Source organism: Globicephala melas, chromosome 9 (genome assembly GCF_963455315.2).
Source record: "Globicephala melas chromosome 9, mGloMel1.2, whole genome shotgun sequence".
NCBI classification, from domain to species: Eukaryota; Metazoa; Chordata; class Mammalia; order Artiodactyla; family Delphinidae; genus Globicephala; species Globicephala melas.
In genome coordinates, this window is record NC_083322.1 from 34,890,530 (window position 1) to 34,909,786 (window position 19,257).

The 19,257-nt window shown below is 33.4% G+C and overlaps 1 protein-coding gene across 3 annotated transcripts in view; it reads right to left on the reverse strand.

Annotated features, from left to right (window-relative positions):
* Nucleotides 1-19,257, reverse strand: part of FOXP2 (forkhead box P2) — a 528,540-nt gene that overhangs the window by 366,037 nt on the left and 143,246 nt on the right. The gene's annotated exons all lie outside the window — the stretch shown is intronic.

Consider the following 19,257-nt stretch of genomic DNA (forward strand, 5'->3'; position numbering starts at 1 on the left):
TGGCTGATTTCAACTGCCTCTTCAGCACATACTTAATGAGCTTTGTAGGCCTTTCCACAATTAACCAATTGGTAGTAAGCATTTTCTCCTTATAATCACAATGTAAGGGTATTACACTAATACTTATTTGAATTTATATTTTCCATACCCATTTCCTACTTAACCACTCTCTTTTCTAGTCTCTTACTTCTTTAATCTGAATGATTTAGCTCATACATTTCTTAGGCTAAAATAAATGTTCTGAAGGTCCAACAACATGATAGGACTTAGTGTATAGATAGCAAATGGACTTCGACTCATAAAACAACTCTGACTGACTGGTAGGGACCACACGAAAAGCTGTAGGGAGACTAAATCTAAGTCTACTACAGGAAAGAGTACTGTGTTCAATTAGCAATGTCTGCCACAGGCATTGAAAATGATGAATGACATCATATGCCATATCTGTTGAACATTTAGGCATTTCAGTAATTTTATTTAAATCATGTCCAAACACTTTTGGCTAAAAATCCTTTCTTCCAATGCAATCTTAGTGAGAGATCAATTAATTAAACAGGTAGAAACGAAACATTCTGGTTGAATCAGGACCCCAAATACTCAGTTCCACCACTATTCTCTCCCCAGTTTCCCTGGAGGTATTCCATGAAGCTTTAGTTATACCACAAAGCATAACTTGAAATCACTGTTTTAGTTAATCTTAAGTATTAGGTAACTCAAAGTCACAGAAATGTAGGTAATTCAAACTCCTGTTGTTAACATTCTAGCATTCTTCCTCTATTGCTTCTGTTCTCTATATTTCTCTCAATGACAAAATTTTGCATAGGAGCAGGCTCCACCCTTGACTTTCCTTGTGTTAATCTTTCTTCCATAATTATTTCTTGCCTGCTATATGCCACCAAAAGATTTCTTATTAAAACATAGCAGTCTAAATTATTTCCTAACTCCATATTGGCTTATTTTCCCCCTTCCTGTATTCATGGATATCAATTTTTCCTAAATCAATCTATAAGTTCTAGATTTTTAAAGAAAACCTAAAAACACATTTTAAAGTATATGCTATAAAAGGTCTATCATTATCAAAGTTAAATTAAAAAATGAAGGGCAAAGAGAAGGAACCCACTCTACCAAACGTTAGGATACACTACAAGGCCGGAGACAGACACTGAGATATAGAGTTCAGAAATAATCCACATATCAATGCTACCTTTATGTATGATAAGGATGATATCAAAAGTAAAAGAAAAGGTTGCTATTGACTTATTGTATGGAGAAAGAAAAATAGTCTCAGAATATGGCAAAAAGTAAACTTAGCTCCTTATTTCACACCATATACAAATTTGGATTCCACCTAGATTAAAGAGTTTTAAATGTGAAAGTTATCTTTTCAAAGCTAATAGAAAATATTTAGGCGAGTCTTTCTGAGAATTAGAAGTAAAAAGCAATTCTGAAACAAGACACAAAAAGCATAAATAATGAGGCATAAAATTGATGGATTTGGCTAAGTCAAAATGAGAATTTTTCAGTGAATAATACCATAGGTAAATTTCACAGATAAACTGAGAGAAGACCTAACACAAACAAGGAATCAATATTAGAATAAATACTCAGAAGAAGCTAATAGGAAAATAAGCACAATACTTAAAACGGTATACTTTCTTATAAGGGGAAGACAGAATAGCTCTCAAGTATAGTTTAAAATGCTCAAAATCACTTGTTATCAAGAAGATGCAAATTAAAAACCAATGAGACACCACTTGTCATCAGAATAGCATAAATTTGAATGCTGGGTTCTACCCAGTGTTGGCAAGAATGCAGAAAGACGAGCACTCTCTTGTTTACTGCTGATGGAAGCATAAACAATACAGCTATTCTTAAAAGCAATCTGGAAAACCTAAAATGTCAACCTGTTTTTTATGGACCCAAAACACCCTGTGCTGAGCTCTAGTATAGCATATATCAGCTTAGTTTTAATTTCACTTTTGTATTGACATGTCTTTCTCTCCCACTAGTTTCTCCATTTTCATTAATCAAAATTAATGTTGAAAACTGATAAATCAAGAAATGGCAATAAGAATATCATTTAAAACTACGGATGTAAACACCAGAAACGTGTTGCTTCTGTATAGCTGGACTGGGCAGTGGGAAGGTACAAGGCAGAGGTCTGCTATTTTTCATTATAATACATAAGCCTTCTGTTTTATTTGATTTTTTTAACTCTGTGCATGTATTTCTTTGACCAAAGTCAATTTTAAATACAAAAGAAAAAGCAAGAAGCTAATTTTAAAAATAAACAAAGAACATATCATCATTGCAGCATACAGATTTTATTTTAATAAGCATATATTATTTTAGTAACTTAAACTTCAAGAAAAAAACAAAACATGTCACAGAGTATTGATCACAGTGATCATAATGACCACTTAATTATACACCAAATGATAACTTAAGAATCAAATGATCACTTAACTGGATAAGGGGGGAAAAGCTTAATTAAAAAAAACAAAGAAAAAAAAAAAAAACTTAAGCCAGTAAAGAAAACTAAGAAATTGGAAAAGGCAAAAGCAGAGCCAGAGAGGCAAATGAGGACTCTCTTACATTTACACATTCACATGCGTGTATTGGTTGCTGACTATATGCCAGGCACTGTCCGGGCTCTGAGATAAAGCCACAACCCTGCTCTCATGTAGTGTGCAGTACAATGAGGAATATATAAAGGATGATGGTTTCAGTGTGTTGAGAAATATGATGTGTGTATGTGTGTGTGTATGTATATACACACAGGGGCAGCATCCAATTTAAGCTAAGACACTCAAAGATGTCCTGGATAAAAGTTCACAATTACAAACACTCCCTTTTCTAATTTCTTCTAGCCTTTTAAACGGGATTGCAAATTTATTTAAGGTTTGCTGTGGTAGGAGAGGACAGCATCACTCAAACATTCCCAGAGCGTTTGAACTGTCTTCTTTTAAGGAACTGTATTAGATGAAGTGAACAATTACTAGGTGGTTTAATTTTGCTGTATTTATATTTTCCTAGGAGCTCCTGGATACTCAAGAAAGAGATTTAGTTTTCTAATGTGTTACTTGGAACTCTTTGTTTCTACTCTCCTGTCTTTTAATTAATAAAAATGAAGATATGTCCTAAAAGAAATACTATCATTCAATTGTTTTCTAAACAAGAGAAAAAAATACACTGTGCAAACATTAAGTGTAAAAAAAAGTGTCTTTTGAATTCTACTGCAAAATAGCATAATACAAAATCCTCTGTCTAGTGAACATCATGATTTGGAAAAATATACGCAAAATCTGAAGTAAATAAACAAAATGCATTTGTTATATAGGTCATAATGTGTAACTGACATTCAAAAGTAAAAATTACACTAACATTTTAGATACTGTTTTCACACAGATGTGGTTATAATTTTGAAAATTCAGCATAGGTCTTCTCAGAGAACGGTGAAACCTAAGAATTATTTTCTTATCTCAAAACAAACTAGTTAACTATAACCACATCTGAGAATGTAATAATTGACCATTGGTTACAAAGGCTGATAGTATAACCAATGTTTCAGGGAAGAGAAAATAAACAACCAAACCCCAGCAGAGCAATAAACTCATAGGTTTAATTCCAGTTGTTGGGCAATGTGGATATACGCTAATAGCATAAAAGAAACAATCATAGGCTTTGGAGGAATGGGGAAAGGTTTTCTTAAAATTATTCAGAAGGGAGTCCATATTCTATATGAATAGTTATTCCATTCCTACAAAAATTTATGAAGGGTTTGGAAGGTGTTTTGCAACCGGCATTTTTTCTTTTTGCATCAGGCATTTACATGAGAGGAACATCGTATCATTATCATTTTGTACAGATGTTGCAAATATCAAGAAAGGACATAACTAAAATTTTTTAAAGCTGGTTCCACAAAGGCTAAACGCTGTGAAACTGCCCACAGAAATAATAGAGAGCTCACTACAATTAGCATTAATTAATTTAAAGGTAGAAGTAATGCTAGGTCAGTTACATAAAGGATTCTGCTCTCTTAGACTTCACTCAGAGCAAAAGTCAGAGCCGCCGGGTGGAACTGTGTAAAAATACATGACCATATTTACACAAATACGTAAAAACACTTTAAAATCAAATTTCATTTGTTTCTATTCTTCATCGTAGTAAGAACATTTAACATGAGATCTTGGCTCAATAAATTTCTAAGTGCACAATACAGTACAGTTATTTGTATGCATAATGCTGTACTGCAGCTCTCTAAAATCTATTTATCCTGCATAACCAAAATTTTATATCTGCTGAACAACAATGGTTAATTGCATAAAAGACTTTCTTCCTCTTCAATCATTGCAGTTACTGAACACCTCCTAAGTACCAGGTTTGCTATCTGCTGGAGACACAGAGATAAAAGATATTCTCTCTACTGACTGCGGAAGGACTGGTTAAACATGCAATAAATACGCTTCTGAATGAATGATATTCCCCGAAACCAAAGATAGATCCTAAGTTAAAATGTGATACCGTGTAAGCAAAAGTAAGCATGGGGTGATACCAACTATAACAGCAATTTGTCTTGTGAAAATAATTATTTATGTGGCAGGAGTAGAAGGTGACACCTCTGTCTGAATTGGAACTAAATGCCCTTCTGAATTTCTCATGAAGTAACAAAAAGAATAATTCTTATATTCTAAAAGCTGGAGACTTTTGAGTATATTGAAATTTTTCTCTATGTTTTATAAAAAAATTACTGGAAGTAAATAATTTTGATGACATTTAAAGTTAGAAAAAAGGTTCATCAAGTGAGCATAACTCACTTTTTACACAACACGTAACTTTCATAAAAAAACCTTTCAACCTTAGTGGAGCTATTTTATAATAATAATTGTCAGTTATTTGAATGAGAACTATTAAAGTCATATAAACCATAAACATTCAAATATATGCTTCTATAAATCAAACTGAATAATAAATTCCAAAATGACATAAATACTGTTTACTATTTCTAACAGGTTGTGGAAGAAAGAAAAACCACACAGTACTCTTGACACCATTACTAATAGAGTAAAATATTAAAAATTGGAGAAGGGAAAAAAGCACTTCAGGCAATAAAAGTAAAGTATGAATTCTGACCCTAAATTCAAAAACTTTTACAACCATAGGTAATAGGTTGAAAACAAGCTCCTGGGTTCAAACACAGGCTAGAGGTGACTTTAATTAGTTCTACAGAGGCATGTGCTCAGTGGGAGCTCAAAAAACACAGCACTAAGTTAATAAAAGAGAATTTCTTCAAAAACCACTTTAGTTTTTATTGTTGTTTTTGACTGAGAGTATAAGACGAAATTAGAGGAAAATGGCAAAGAAAAATTCAAGAGTGCTACTAGTAGAATTAGTAAAGCAGGTTTAAACACTCATATTACAAAGAACACATAGATCAGATTTCCTTTCACGTCCTTCATTGTAGTACGATGCCTAAGCCTTAAAAAAATGCATGAGACAAAAGTGCTTTCTTTCTCTGTTTCCTTTTATTCTCTTGCTCATCCCTTCCTATTATGGTAATTCCCTCCTTTCCGTTTTACTTGTATAAGAAAGTAAGTATGCTCATTCCTTTTGATGTTGACCAATAATTGTTTTTATTAATATCGATACCGAGTTGAATAGCAGATCAACATTGATGACCTTCAGAGCAAATCCCTGGATCTATAATTTTTTAATTTTCCTCTCCTATTTTCAGTGACAAGAAGGTCTCATTTTCAACAAAAATAACATAATGCTCAAGTCTGGAAACAGGGCTTGGAGAAGTAAGTGGACAACCTTAACGTGGATGAAAATGACTCTGCAGCTGCTTTCTTGATGCTGGAGATGCTTGGTCCATCTCTTTCGAACCAAAAGAAGCATGATGAAGGCAGTCTACAGGACCAGAACTCCAACCTTAGGGAAAGCCTTTAAAAGGATGTAAGAAAGATTTAACGTATTGGGAGTTGTAGGATTTCCCAGTCCTTTGAGGGATCCACAGCCGCAACTATATAAGGAGTCTGATAACCCTGGATGACTTGGAAATTTCATGCTTTCTCAGCCACCTGTCAAATGATTCCATCCCCAAATCCCTTCCTTGACAAATTCATAGTCCTAATCTTATACCAGTTCTCTTGGCTTCTACCACAGTACAATTCATTTATCAATAAGGAGAATCCTCTGCATATTGACGTTTGTCATAAAAAATTTTCAAGGGTAACACCAGCATATTGTCACCCAGGATACAGTATTTGTTTCATAAGTGCTAAATTAATATTAAAGCTACTTAGATTTACGAACCTCTTACTTCCTGCCTATCCACAGCTTTTTATCCAATACTTCTGTTTTCTCAAATTGAATATTCAGCGGAAGTTCCACCAACACTGAGCTACTTCTATCATCTAAACTAATCTACCCAGAACCCGAAATTTAAAAAAAAAATTTTTTCAGAAAATATAATCTCTTGAATGAAATGCAACTTGAATTGAGCAATGTTTTTTTTTTTAACTTTTTATTTTATATTGGAGTATAGCCGATTAACAATGTTGTGATAGTTTCAAATACACTGCAAAGCGACTCAGCCATACGTATACATGCATCCATTCTCCCCCAGGCTCCCCTCCCATCCAGGCTGCCACATAACCTTGAGCTGAATTCCCTGTGCTATACAGTAGGTCCTTGTTGGTTATCCTTTTAAATACAACAGTGTGTACATGTTGAGAGCAATGATTAAGAAAATCACTTCCACTGGAATGCACTGGGTCAAGCAATGGATTCTGAAGTCAATTTATTGTCAGTAAAGAAAATAAAGTCAGAATGTAGGTTCAAAGAAGCTAGATCAGGTGAAGAGGTATGCCCATTTTACAGTACTGAATCTCTCTTCAATTCTGCTTACTTCACAGGTGTACTTATTTCATCTGTTTACAGAAGCTATTCCATACATTTATTAAAGTAAAACAACACAGCTATGTAAGTTACGAAACAAAATGCTTTGATTGAATTTTCTTACATAATCTTGTATCTAATTCAATATAGGTTGTTCAAATTTCAGGCTGGCAGCTTTAATAAAAACATTACCTTCTCTTTCTTTTTTTCTTTCACTAAAAGAACAGTCATCGTTTATCTGATAGCTAACTTTTATGTTGTTTATGTATTGCTGACAATAATTCTTAATCATCATTTGATTCTGGGAGTTTATTTTATTCTATGCCCCGGGTGAATGCTTATAACTCTAAGATGAGATTCATATAAAGGCCCCCAATGCATTCAAATCACTAAGAAATAGTCCATTTCATAGATAAAACTATCTATTACGCCAATTCTTCTTTCTATTTTTTTAATCAAAAATTGGTGGATATTTTACCACCATACAGTGTGAAATAAAGCAAATTATCAGGGTCAACAAGTGATAAAATTTATGTGAGCTAAAAATCACAAAAGCATCATTAGTTTTAGAATTGAAAAAGAGATTGTGATTATATGAATATATTGCCAGAAACTTTAAAAAACACTGTTTTTTTCAAATATTCATGTAAACACAGCTTGAAAACTGACAGGGTAGAGCAGCAATTTGACAGCGCTGTACCCTTTTCTGTGTATTTTTATTTAGATGAGAATCTGTAGGGAACTGGATTCCAAGTATAATCTGGTGGGTTCTTTTCTAATGGTTTTTAGCCACAAAAACATATCTGTAGGCCAACATTTATTGAGGATTTATGATGTATAAGCACTGCGCTTGGAGCTTCCCAGATACCAAACCAAACTGACAAGAAGCTCACCAGGAATTCACAACAGTTAAACATATATCCCTGAAGATTCAGCAGGAAATCTAAAATCCCATTCTCATACAGTTTTCTGAATTATCTTAAAGTACTCTTCACAGCATATCAAGCCTAACGTTTTACAAAACCATTTCAGGGGTACCATTTGAAGAGCCACAGAAGTATACCAAAGACAAGACAAAAATATTTGCACGTATACTCACTTAGCTATTGAAAATGTTTCTCAATCAATTATTCAACCGTGCTAGATTCTTATTAACCAATATCAGTCTTCCTTACAAAGAACTTTCCTGATGATAATTTCTAAGCACTTAGGTACCTATATGAAAGGGGAGAAAGTAGTTAAACTCTTTATACTTTCTTAACGTGGCTGTATCCATCATTTCAAATGTTAATTTTAGCAACTCCATTATTTATTTTTATTTCCAAAACTTCCATAGAATTATTGGATTAACAAAGATTTATTGAGATATCTGGATACAATGTGTTTTTGAAAACATAAATAGCTTTCTCATTTGGCCTATTTATGTACAAAATCTCAGAGAATGTGTTTAAAGAGACATACCTTATACATGGTTAGAGAACTACAGTTATTATTTGTGTGGGTCATGGTATATCATAGAATGAGAAAATTAATTTATCATTGAGTCAGTTACAGAAATATGAAGCATTCTAGATAAGCTAGCTATTTCTGTATTATATAAATGAAAACTTATACTTGGTAGGATACAAATAAATATGGTTTACTTTCTGGAAAAATAAATAGTAACTTGAAAGTCTACTGAGATAGTCAACTACAGTATTTTAAAAATAAGTGGAGTTTCTGGCTGACTCTTCAAATACAACCCAGAAAATTCAACTTTACAGAATTATCTTTCCTTCCATTAAGACTGATCACAATTTTTTGTTTTCTTGAGTTTTTTATTTGTAAATAAAAGTATCTGCCATAAGTAAGCTCTAAATATTTGTCTGAAATTGAATGAATGAATGAATGATCATTACCTTAAAAACATATGGCTCTAGATTATGAAATGAAGTAATCTCTGATGGACAACCTTAAATGTATCCCTAATGCTGGTGGGGGGAAATATAATTCTGAAATGCCTGTTTTATTGACAGTCATGAACAACAGAAGGACCAAAAGGCTTTTAAAAATACATTAAAAAGAGCTGCATTAACTCATTTAAGAGATTCATATTAGTAGAATCACAATTTAATTGTATTAAAATAAATTCTGAAACAAACCCAATAGAATCATGTAATTTGCACATCAAATATAAACTGTTTAACTCAAGAATAATATGTACTAATAAATAAGGAAAAGGAGATCCTTAACTGTCACTTCTACTTTCTCATCCGGCATCTTTAATTTTCATTACAAATGTAAAACACTTTCCTTTTTACAGTTAATTTTGTCTCAAATAATTATTTTTTCTCTTTTTATCCCTATTCAAAATATCAACAGCATGACCCTCTAAACAACTTACAACTATATATTGGTCTGCTTGTATACCCCTGGGCATACCTTAAGCTCTAAACCATATCAAGCTCAGCAACTTGTACATAAAGTATATGAATTATTTGTTTATTTACCTAGAATATCCACTGGTATTTAAGGTTCAGATAAACAGTTATATGTCAATTATATCTAAATACAAAAGGTACAGATAAACACAATAAGCTAGTGTTATCTTTATATAGTATTTAATCATTGGTCTGATTGCTCCAAAATAAAGGGAGAATTATTTTGTCCTCAATTGTTGATCATAATTCCTTTATAATACACATTCAATATAATACATACTCAACACAAGAAAATTTTACTTCCCCTAATTTATTTTTATGCCTCCCATAATTTAGCACTACTACTAATCTATAGCAGTGGATATCAAGAAACAAACACTGGAAAATAATCCCCTCACAGACACACATACACATAGTCCTGAGTAGTCCTACAAATGATTTTTCCAATTTTCTCTTTAACAGCAATAATAGGGCTACAGTATCACAGTACTGAAAATGAGTGACCTACTGACATAGAAGCTGTGCCTTCTGTGGATACTTTGTGAGTCTGAAATTGATTTTCTTCATTTTAGCCTGTGAGGGGTGTAGACATTACCCATCATCAGAGTGAGTAGTGGCACTAACAGAACACATTAAAGAAGCAACAACTGTAAGAAAGTCAGAAGCAATAGTTCTAGGATCACTTCCCCAGCAAAAAAGAACTGGCTGTTTGCTCCCACTATGTTGTTTCTTAAAACACTATATCTATATTCTGACAGATGTTGTATTTTTGTTGACAAACAAAGTCTAATGCATAGCTTGCATAGAAACTTGAGTGGTAGTTTTCAAAATGTGAGTATGTTTGCACTCAATCTGAATTTTTAACCTGAATTTTTATTTGCCTAGGTTCTGGTCAAATAAATATGTTCTAATATTACCCTACATGTGAGCAGATTCCCTTTTACACAAATACCTATAATCACATAATGGCCTTAACTCCATGTCCTACCAGGTAGCCTATAAATATAATGCTTTGTTGATTTGATTGTAATGAATTCCATACATGAAAAGTAAAATCCCAGTTTACATATTCATGTTCATAAGTAGACGAATGAATAAACAAAATGTGATATATGTATACAATGGAATATTATTCAGCCTTAAAAAAGGAAATAAATTCTGACAGATGTTACAAAATAGATGAACCTTGAAGACATCAGTGCTATGTAAAATATGCCAGTCACAAAAGGAAAAATATTGCATGATTCCACTTACATGATATATCTAGAGAAGTAAAATTCACAGAGACAGAAAGTGAAATGGTGGTTGCCAGGGGCTTGGAGAGGGGGAAGTAAGGAGTTATTATTTAATGGGCACAGAGTTTCAGTTTCACAAGTTGAAGAAACTTCTGGTGATGTTTGCACAAAAGTGAAAAGGTACTTCATGCCACTGAACCATATATTTTTAAATGGTTGAAATGGTAAATTTTATGTTAGGTATATGTAACTAAAATTTTAATTTATTATTAAAATTTGTAGAACTTCATGTAGGAGTAAATCTGTGAAGTACTACAGGTAGAGTTCATAAACAAGAATGATTATGTACTGTTTTGGGTGAAGGTGGAGATCAGGAAAGGCTGATGAAGGACTTAGCATCTCACTAAACATTAAAGATAGATGATATTTAAACAGCGTAAGGTAGGAAAATATGAGCATATTTGTGAAAAAGTAACACTGGAATAGTCACATTAGGTTACAATGGAAGTTCTTAAAATTTTTTCTCTCAGGTCACCTTTATACTTTTAAAAATTAACAAGAATCCTCTTCCCTCACAAAAAAAAGCTTCTGCTTAAGCAGATGATCTCTTTCTATGAGTACTTTATTAGCTATTAAACTGAGGGACTTTTAAATCACAAGAATAGACAAGTACATATTCCATTCCTTATCAGAACAATGACGTCGATTGTCATTTAGCCTCTAGAAAACTCTATTGCATATTCACAAGACAGAAAGAATGAAAAGAGTGAAAAAGACAAATGAGATCTTAATATTAGCATGAAAATAATTTTGATTTAACAGTCACCATAAAAGGTCTTAGATTCCCTAGACCATACTTTAAGAATTTCTCGGTTTCAGAATGGAGAAGATGGCAGAAGAATAAATACAGAGAGCCAGAATATGCCTGATTTTACTGAAGGTCAAGCTAGAGATTTTAAAACAGAAAAATATTAAAGATTTTTATACAAAGCAATCACTTGGTGGTGAGCTGACTTTATAAGGATTCATTCAGAAAGACAGAAATGGGTACAGAGGTATGGGAAGGCAATCTAGAGTCTAGTTAGAAACCTATAAAATAATTTACCTGGGGCAAGTAATTAGTACATGGGGACAGTGCTGGAAGAAAGAAGAAAACAAAAGCATCTTAAAGGAGCCACAGAAGTTACCAAAAACATCAAGAGATAATGTAGATGGTATAGTTTTAGACAGCCATACTGCCCAAAGCAATATACAGATTCAGTGTAATCCCTATCAAAATTACAAAGGTATTTTTCACATAAATATAACAAACAATCCAATATTTGTATGGAACCACAAAAGACCTTGAATAGCCAAAGCAACCTTCAGAAAAAAGAACAAAGCTGGAGACATCATGCGCCCTGATTTCAAACTATATTACAAAGGTACAGTAATTAAAACAGTATGGTATTGGCATAAAAATAGACACATAGGTCACTGGAAGTAAACAGAGAGCCTAGAAATAAACCCATACATATATGGCCAACTAATTTATGACAAAGGAGCCAAGAATATACAATGAGGAAAGGGCAGCCTCTTCAATAAATGGTGCTGGGAATATTGAACAGCCACATGCAAAAGAATGAAAATAAACCAACATCTTCTACCATACATAAAAATTAACTCAGAATGGATTAAAGGCTTGAATGTAAGACCTGAAACCATAAAACTCCTAGAAGAAAATGTAAGCAGTAAGCTCCTTGACATAGTTCTTGGTCTTTATTTTTTCAATCTGACACCAAAAGCAAAAGCAACAAAGGCAAAAAAAAAAAAAAAAAAAAAGTGGAACCACATCAAACTGAAAAGTTCCTGCATAGCAAAGGAAACCAACAACAAAATGAAAAATATCAAATGGGAGAAAATAATTGCAAATCATATATCTGATAAGGAGCTAATATCCAAAATATACAAAGAACTCATATAACTCAAAAGCAAAAAAAAAAATTTGATATCAAAAATGGTCAGAAGATCTGAATAGACATTTTTTCCAAAGAACACATACAGATAGCCAACAGGTACATGAAAAAATGTTCAGCATCATTAATCATCAGGGAAATGCAAATCAAAACCACAATGTGATATCACCTCACACAAGTGTTGGCAACGATATGGAGAAAAGGGAACCCTTATGCACTGTTAATGAGAATGTAAATTGGTTCAACCACTGTGGAAAAGAGTATGGAGGTTCCTCAAAAAATTAAAAATAGAACCATATTATCCAGCAATTCCAATTCTAGGTATTTATCGAAGAAAATGAAAACACTAGTTCGAAAAGATATATGCACTCCATATCCACTGCAGCAATATATACAATAGCCAAGATATGGAAACAACCTAAGTGTCCACAGATGAATGAATGGATAAAGAAATTGTGGTATATAGACACTATGGAATATTACTCAGCCATAAAATATGAAATCTTGCCATTTGTGAAAACATGGATAGACTTTGAGGGTATTATGCTTAGTGAAATAAGGCAGACATAGAAGGACAAATATTATATGATCTCTCTTCTATGTGAATCTTAAAAACAAGCAAACAAACAAAAATCCAAACTCAGACACAGATAACAGATTGGTGGTTGCAAAAGGCAGGGGTGGAAGGTGGGAAAAATGGGTAAACTGTTTTTTCAGTTTAAATAAGTTGAATTTGGGCTTCCCTGGTGGCGCAGTGGTTGAGAGTCTGCCTGCCGATGCAGGGGACACAGGTTCGTGCCCCGGTCCAGGAAGATCCCACATGCCGCGAAGCGGCTAGGCTCGTGAGCCATGGCCGCTGAGCCTGCGCGTCCAGAGCCTGTGCTCCACAACGGGAGAGGCCACAACAGTGAGAGGCCCACGTACAGCAAAAAAAAAAAAAAAAAAAGTTGAATTCATAAAAAAGCACACATAATAAATGTCAATATTAATGAATATTTTGATAAAAGGAATGAAACTAATGATTTCCTAATTTAGTTACAACTTTTGCTCTCTTTTTAAAAAGTCAAATTTTTCTTACTATTTCACAGACTCCCTACGTAAATTTAATAGAGATCAAGAATTGATCAATTTGAAAACCACTTATATTGTTCAATTACTTCTAAAATAGTAGGTAGGAAATCTGCAATGACTTTATGACTCAGTCTTCATATATTACTTTAAAAAAAACAGGGAAGAGAAAACGACAGAGAATGAAACCCCAGGATTCCAACTGGAATGCTAATAAGATAGTTTCTCAGGGGGACAACAAATAAAGGTTTATACTAGATCCACATTATCCAATATAGGTAGTCTGTACCCACATGTGATTATTTAAATTTATTAAAATAAAATTTAAAATTCAGTTATTTAATGGCATTAACCAGAGTTCAAATGTTCAATGTGCAGCTAGTAGCAACCACACTGAATAATGTAATATTGAACACTTCCATCATAACAGTAAGTTCTATTGGACATAGAGATGTCCTAGATGCATTTATTAGAAGGGTGGGAAATAATGCATTATATAGTAGCTTATTACTGTGTATTTACTAGGCATCAGACAGTGTACTAAATAAACACTTCACAATGATTGCATTCAGTCCTCACAATGATCTTTTGAGATAGGTTCTATTATATTTCCATTTTACAAATGACAAAACAGATTGAGAGAGACAAATAACCTGTTTCAGATCACTCTGTAGCGGAGAAAAGATTGAACCCCAGGACTTTCTGACCCCAAGGACAGAAAATGAGGAAAAAGAATAATCTTTTGAAAGTGATAATATCCTGGTAATTTGAAGATAAATTGTATTTACTTTGGATAATCAGAATACTATGAAATACACAAGAGTAACTAGAGTAGAAGGCTATGTGAACAAATATAATTTATATTTAATGGAAATATCTATGTAACATTAAAGTACCAACTTGAAACATTTTAAATTAGAAAGTGTTAAAAGTTATCATAGCAATTTTAACTCACCCACCTTACTTTGTGAGTTCCAATCAGGTGGGAAAGTTATTATTGCCATGGAAACCACCATAATACTACTACTTTACACTTATGTAACACCTTTCATCTGATGAGCTCAAAGAGACTTATAACATTAATTAATAGTTCTTTTATTGAAAGTGCATCAAAATTTAGCTAATAGCATACAACAACAATTGCAGATCAAACAAAAGGAAACTTCATTGCTCTCTAACGGATTCACATAGATTATACACCATCTCCTACTATTCAAAAAGAAAGACAGACAGTAATCTTACACAGATATTCACCTTCTTGTTTCTTCTACCAAGCTGAAAACCATCTCCTATTGTTTTATTGTCAAAAATATGCAGCTCTTCTTCCACCCACTCTTTAATTTCTTTCTTCGTGTGTTCAGCTAATTGCCTGGGAATGTCTTTTAAAATGCCATTACACAAACTAACCTGTGCAGCTCTAACCACTAAGATATTCACAAGTACAAATCTTGTTCTTTCTTTAAAAGATATACGAGCTCATTTTAAATTAGGAGGAATAAAACTAAAATCTGAAGGTTTTGGGGTATGTAATTAAAAGTCTGAAAACTAAAAATAAAAAATCCTTAGCTGTTCATAGTGATTTTTGTTCTTAAGCTATTAAAAATAAAGCAAATATTTGTTTCAACATTCTAAAAATATATAATAATACTAAGCTAGAAAATTTAGGTCAGTGAAATGGTCTGTTTAGCATAGTATCTTGTTTTTAATAGAGTTGTCAAAGGATATTTTATATGATTACAAGTTCTTAGATGATTTTATGAAGTTTGCTTCAAAGGTAAAGGTAACAACAACAACAACAAAAAGTAAAGGTAACTTGCCTCCATTAACTAACTAGGATCTGTCACTTACAAACGTAGGCAAACAGCTTTAGAACCTGTTTATATTCCACAAGACCATCCCTGATTCAAAAGAGCGGAGAAATAGACTTTTCATGGGACAAGTTTTCAGGTCACATGGTAAAAAGACATTCATTCAAGGATGGGAGGAATCTGTGGCCATTTTTTTGTAACTTACCTTAAATGGAACTCTTTCTAAGATGGATTATGTTCAGACTTTTTATAAATGATAATTCAGAATCTGCTGACTCAAGATTATTGTTTGGAAAATCCAGCAATAACAAGGCCATCATTTTACAATTCAGCATTTTAAGCATCGTCCTTTTTCTCAATGTCAGGTTTCCAGCTATTATCAAACTGCTCCTGCCTTAATGATCCTATCCTTTTCTTCCCTAGTAATCCTATTCTCCCAACATATACAAATTTAACTTGGTTTTCCTGGTGAAAACTTGTTTTATGACTGAGAAACCATACAGCACAAAAGCTGTTCATATCCTCTAAATGAAGGCTGAATTAAGAATTTAGTAGGTACCTCTGAGACTCAAACATCTTTCTCTGGTTACTATTATGTTCTGGCTATATCTTTCATTTCTAGTCAAAAAATCACTTTATATTAAGGTGGTATGAAGAATTCCTCTAGAGATTTTTTCTTAACCTCAGAAACCAAATCTATTTTAAAATGTTAGGTCACTGAATATGATTGACCCCAAACAGAATTTTTTTAATGGCCTGTTTTGGTGTAAACAGCTTTAATATATCTTGGGATAATTATTCTTTTTGTGAATGAGTTTGCCTAAAATACTTGTTAAACAGCTGTTGAGTTTTGAACTCTGTTGCTGTTCATCAATAACTTTTCACGCTCATTTGTATTCTTCCAGTTATTCTACTTCTACTGTTCATCGGGTGAAATGGTCATCAAAATGTAATAAGTTGATCGAAGAGTCTCAGGTATTACTTTAGAACAGGCTTATTCCTTTTTGTGAAAGACGCATCTGTATTTGACTTTGTAAAACAATAAATTCAGGAAAAACCCAACTGGGACCTCTAATATACTCCTCTACAATATATGAATTTTATACTAAATAAGACTATAATATTCTCCCCTTCAAATGGAAGCCACGTTCCCATAGGAAATAAGATACTAAACTATTAATAGCTTAGCCAGGCTTTCTCTACCTACTACGGAACCACAGACTTCATCACAGTCTAAGCACTGTAAAACAATACAGTTTATATTCATATAAGTGAAACTCTCTAGGTGTTCTTCAGCTAGTCTACGACTCAATGTTTCTGATGTTTTTAAGACAGAAAACTTCTTCACATTCAACCTGAGAAAAAGACAATGTCAAACTCCACTTAAAAGTCAAAAAATATTGTCATAAGCACTGCCATAAGGTTTGTAATATTTTAAAATGTTATGGCAGGAAACTGAATAGTTATGATAAGTAAAACTACTGACAGCTTCTTTTTTTAATTTTGGAATGTGCACATTGACACTGTCTTTTTTGCTATCTGGAGATCCTTTCTTTCTTGCCTCATACAGTTCTGGTATATTTGGGCCATTATAGAACTCCAATACCAGCCTATGCAACTGCTGTTTCCCTATGCTCACTCTTGAAGAAATCGTTCTATAATACTGTATTTCTTTGTCAACAGATAATTGGCATAATTGGTCAATCCCTGGCCTTCTGTTCCTGCTTTGTATAAGGACATTAATTGATCATAAAATATCCACCAATCCACCAATAAGATGACTAAGACACGTAAGACTCCAGCAAATTCTATTGTTTCTACCTTGAAAATGCAAGCTCTTGAATTACCATCCACCACTACCTCTACTACTACCATCTAGGTCCAAGCCACCATTATCTCTAATCTGGATTATTATGTTCGCTTCCCAAATAGTCTTTTTTTTTTCTCTCTCTTGCCCCTATTGACTACTCTGAACACAGCAGCTGATGTGATGGTATTAACGCAAAAGTTAAATCATGTTTCAAAACCCCTCTACTCCAATTGAAACAACAGCGTTCGTTTTAAGGGGTTAAAAACCAAAGCACTTGCAATTGTCTAGAAATTCTCATAGGGTTTGGCTCTTCTCTTTCTCTGCCTTCATTTCCTACCACTCTTGTTTCTCTTATGCACTGGGCTCTAGCCATGCAGGCCTCCTTGTGGTTCTTTAAGCATAAAAAGCATGCTCCTACCTAAGGGAATCTGTTCTTGCTACTCTACTTCCCTGGAATATTTTTTCCCAAGATATCAGCGTATCTGGTTGGCTCACTTCCCTCATGACTCTGCTCAAACGTGACTCTATTAGAAGATCTTCTTTGGTTACTCCATATATAATGGTAAATACCACTCTTTTCCAACCCAGGCACTCCTTTCCCCCCGACCCCATATTACTATCTGACATCCTACACAAATACATAAGTCACATATTTAGCAGGGACTTTGTCTTGTTCACTGCTGTATCCCCAGTGGCAAGAAGAGTGCCTGGAACACAATAAATATTTTTGAGTGATGAACTGGATAAAGTTTGAATCCATCCTGTTTCAGCTGTTGGACTTTGGAAAAAACATTTAGCCCCTCTGTGGCTCAGTTTACTCACTGTAAATGTTAATAATAAGTAATAATAATAATATCAGCCCTGTTCAGCTGTTGTGAGGATAGAAACAGTTAATACATATAACATGCTTAGAACATTGCCTGGCACAAAATAAGTGTTACATTAAGTTTTAGCTACTGCTAATTTTCATAAGCGTATAAAGTCAAATCCACATAGCTGTAGTCTTTACTGGGGACAAGGATAGACTTGAAAAATAAGTTGATTCAATATTTTTCTTCTTTTATCCTTATATTTTTGTTGATATTTATTTTAAAAACCCACTTGTAACTAATAGTAAGCTGGAACTCACATGTTCTGAATTAAATGGCAACAAATTTTCCAGGCACAAAGAAACTATAATCTGAATGACCATGCATTGACTTTTCTTTCAGTTTTAATTTATTTTTATCCCAGGTACTTCCAAAAGTTTTAAGATAGACTCTTCATTCTTTCACTCCTTCCAACTATTATTATATCTCCTACATGCTAGGCACTATACAATGACTGGAAAGCCAAGATATCCCTCTATTCTCAAAGAGCTTCTAGCCTAGGAGTGAACTGAAAACATGGAAAACAAGTAAAACATCAATTGCAATGGGTACCACGTTAGAATCATGCTCAGTGGGCATGAGACCACCATTCATTCTGGGACTCAGGAAAGGTTTGTCAAGGAGAAGGCAAGGTGCCAGTGAGAAGAATACTGCTGAACAGAAGTGTGACTCACTCAGGCAGTAGCAAAAAGGATGGAGAGGAGAGGGAGATGATACAAGAAGTTTTAAAGAAATAGAATAAATAAGACTTTGTCACTAACTTGGCGTGTGGAAATAAAAGAAAAACAAAGACAGCTTAGCACGCATATGTCTGACTTGGGTAGATGATGCTGCCATTTCCAAGACAAGCATCAGAAGAGAAGAAGATCTGGGGTAAAAGATGATGGATTACCACTTTTACCAGGTTGAATTTTACATGTCTGTGAGATATTAAGGTATAAGAGCTATGTTGGTAGACAATGAGATACTCTGATGGAGAGCTTTTTAAAAAGTTCTGGATTATAAATATAGATTTGCAAGTTTCTGAAATATAATCAGAGATAAAATAAGTATACTAAGAACAAAACCATATTACATAGAATATATGGAAGAAAACGATATCTCAAATCCTGTTTGAGCAAAGCTGTAGCTTTAGAATTTTGAAAGGAATTTATCATGAGATTATTTTATAAAACACAGTGATCAATAAAAA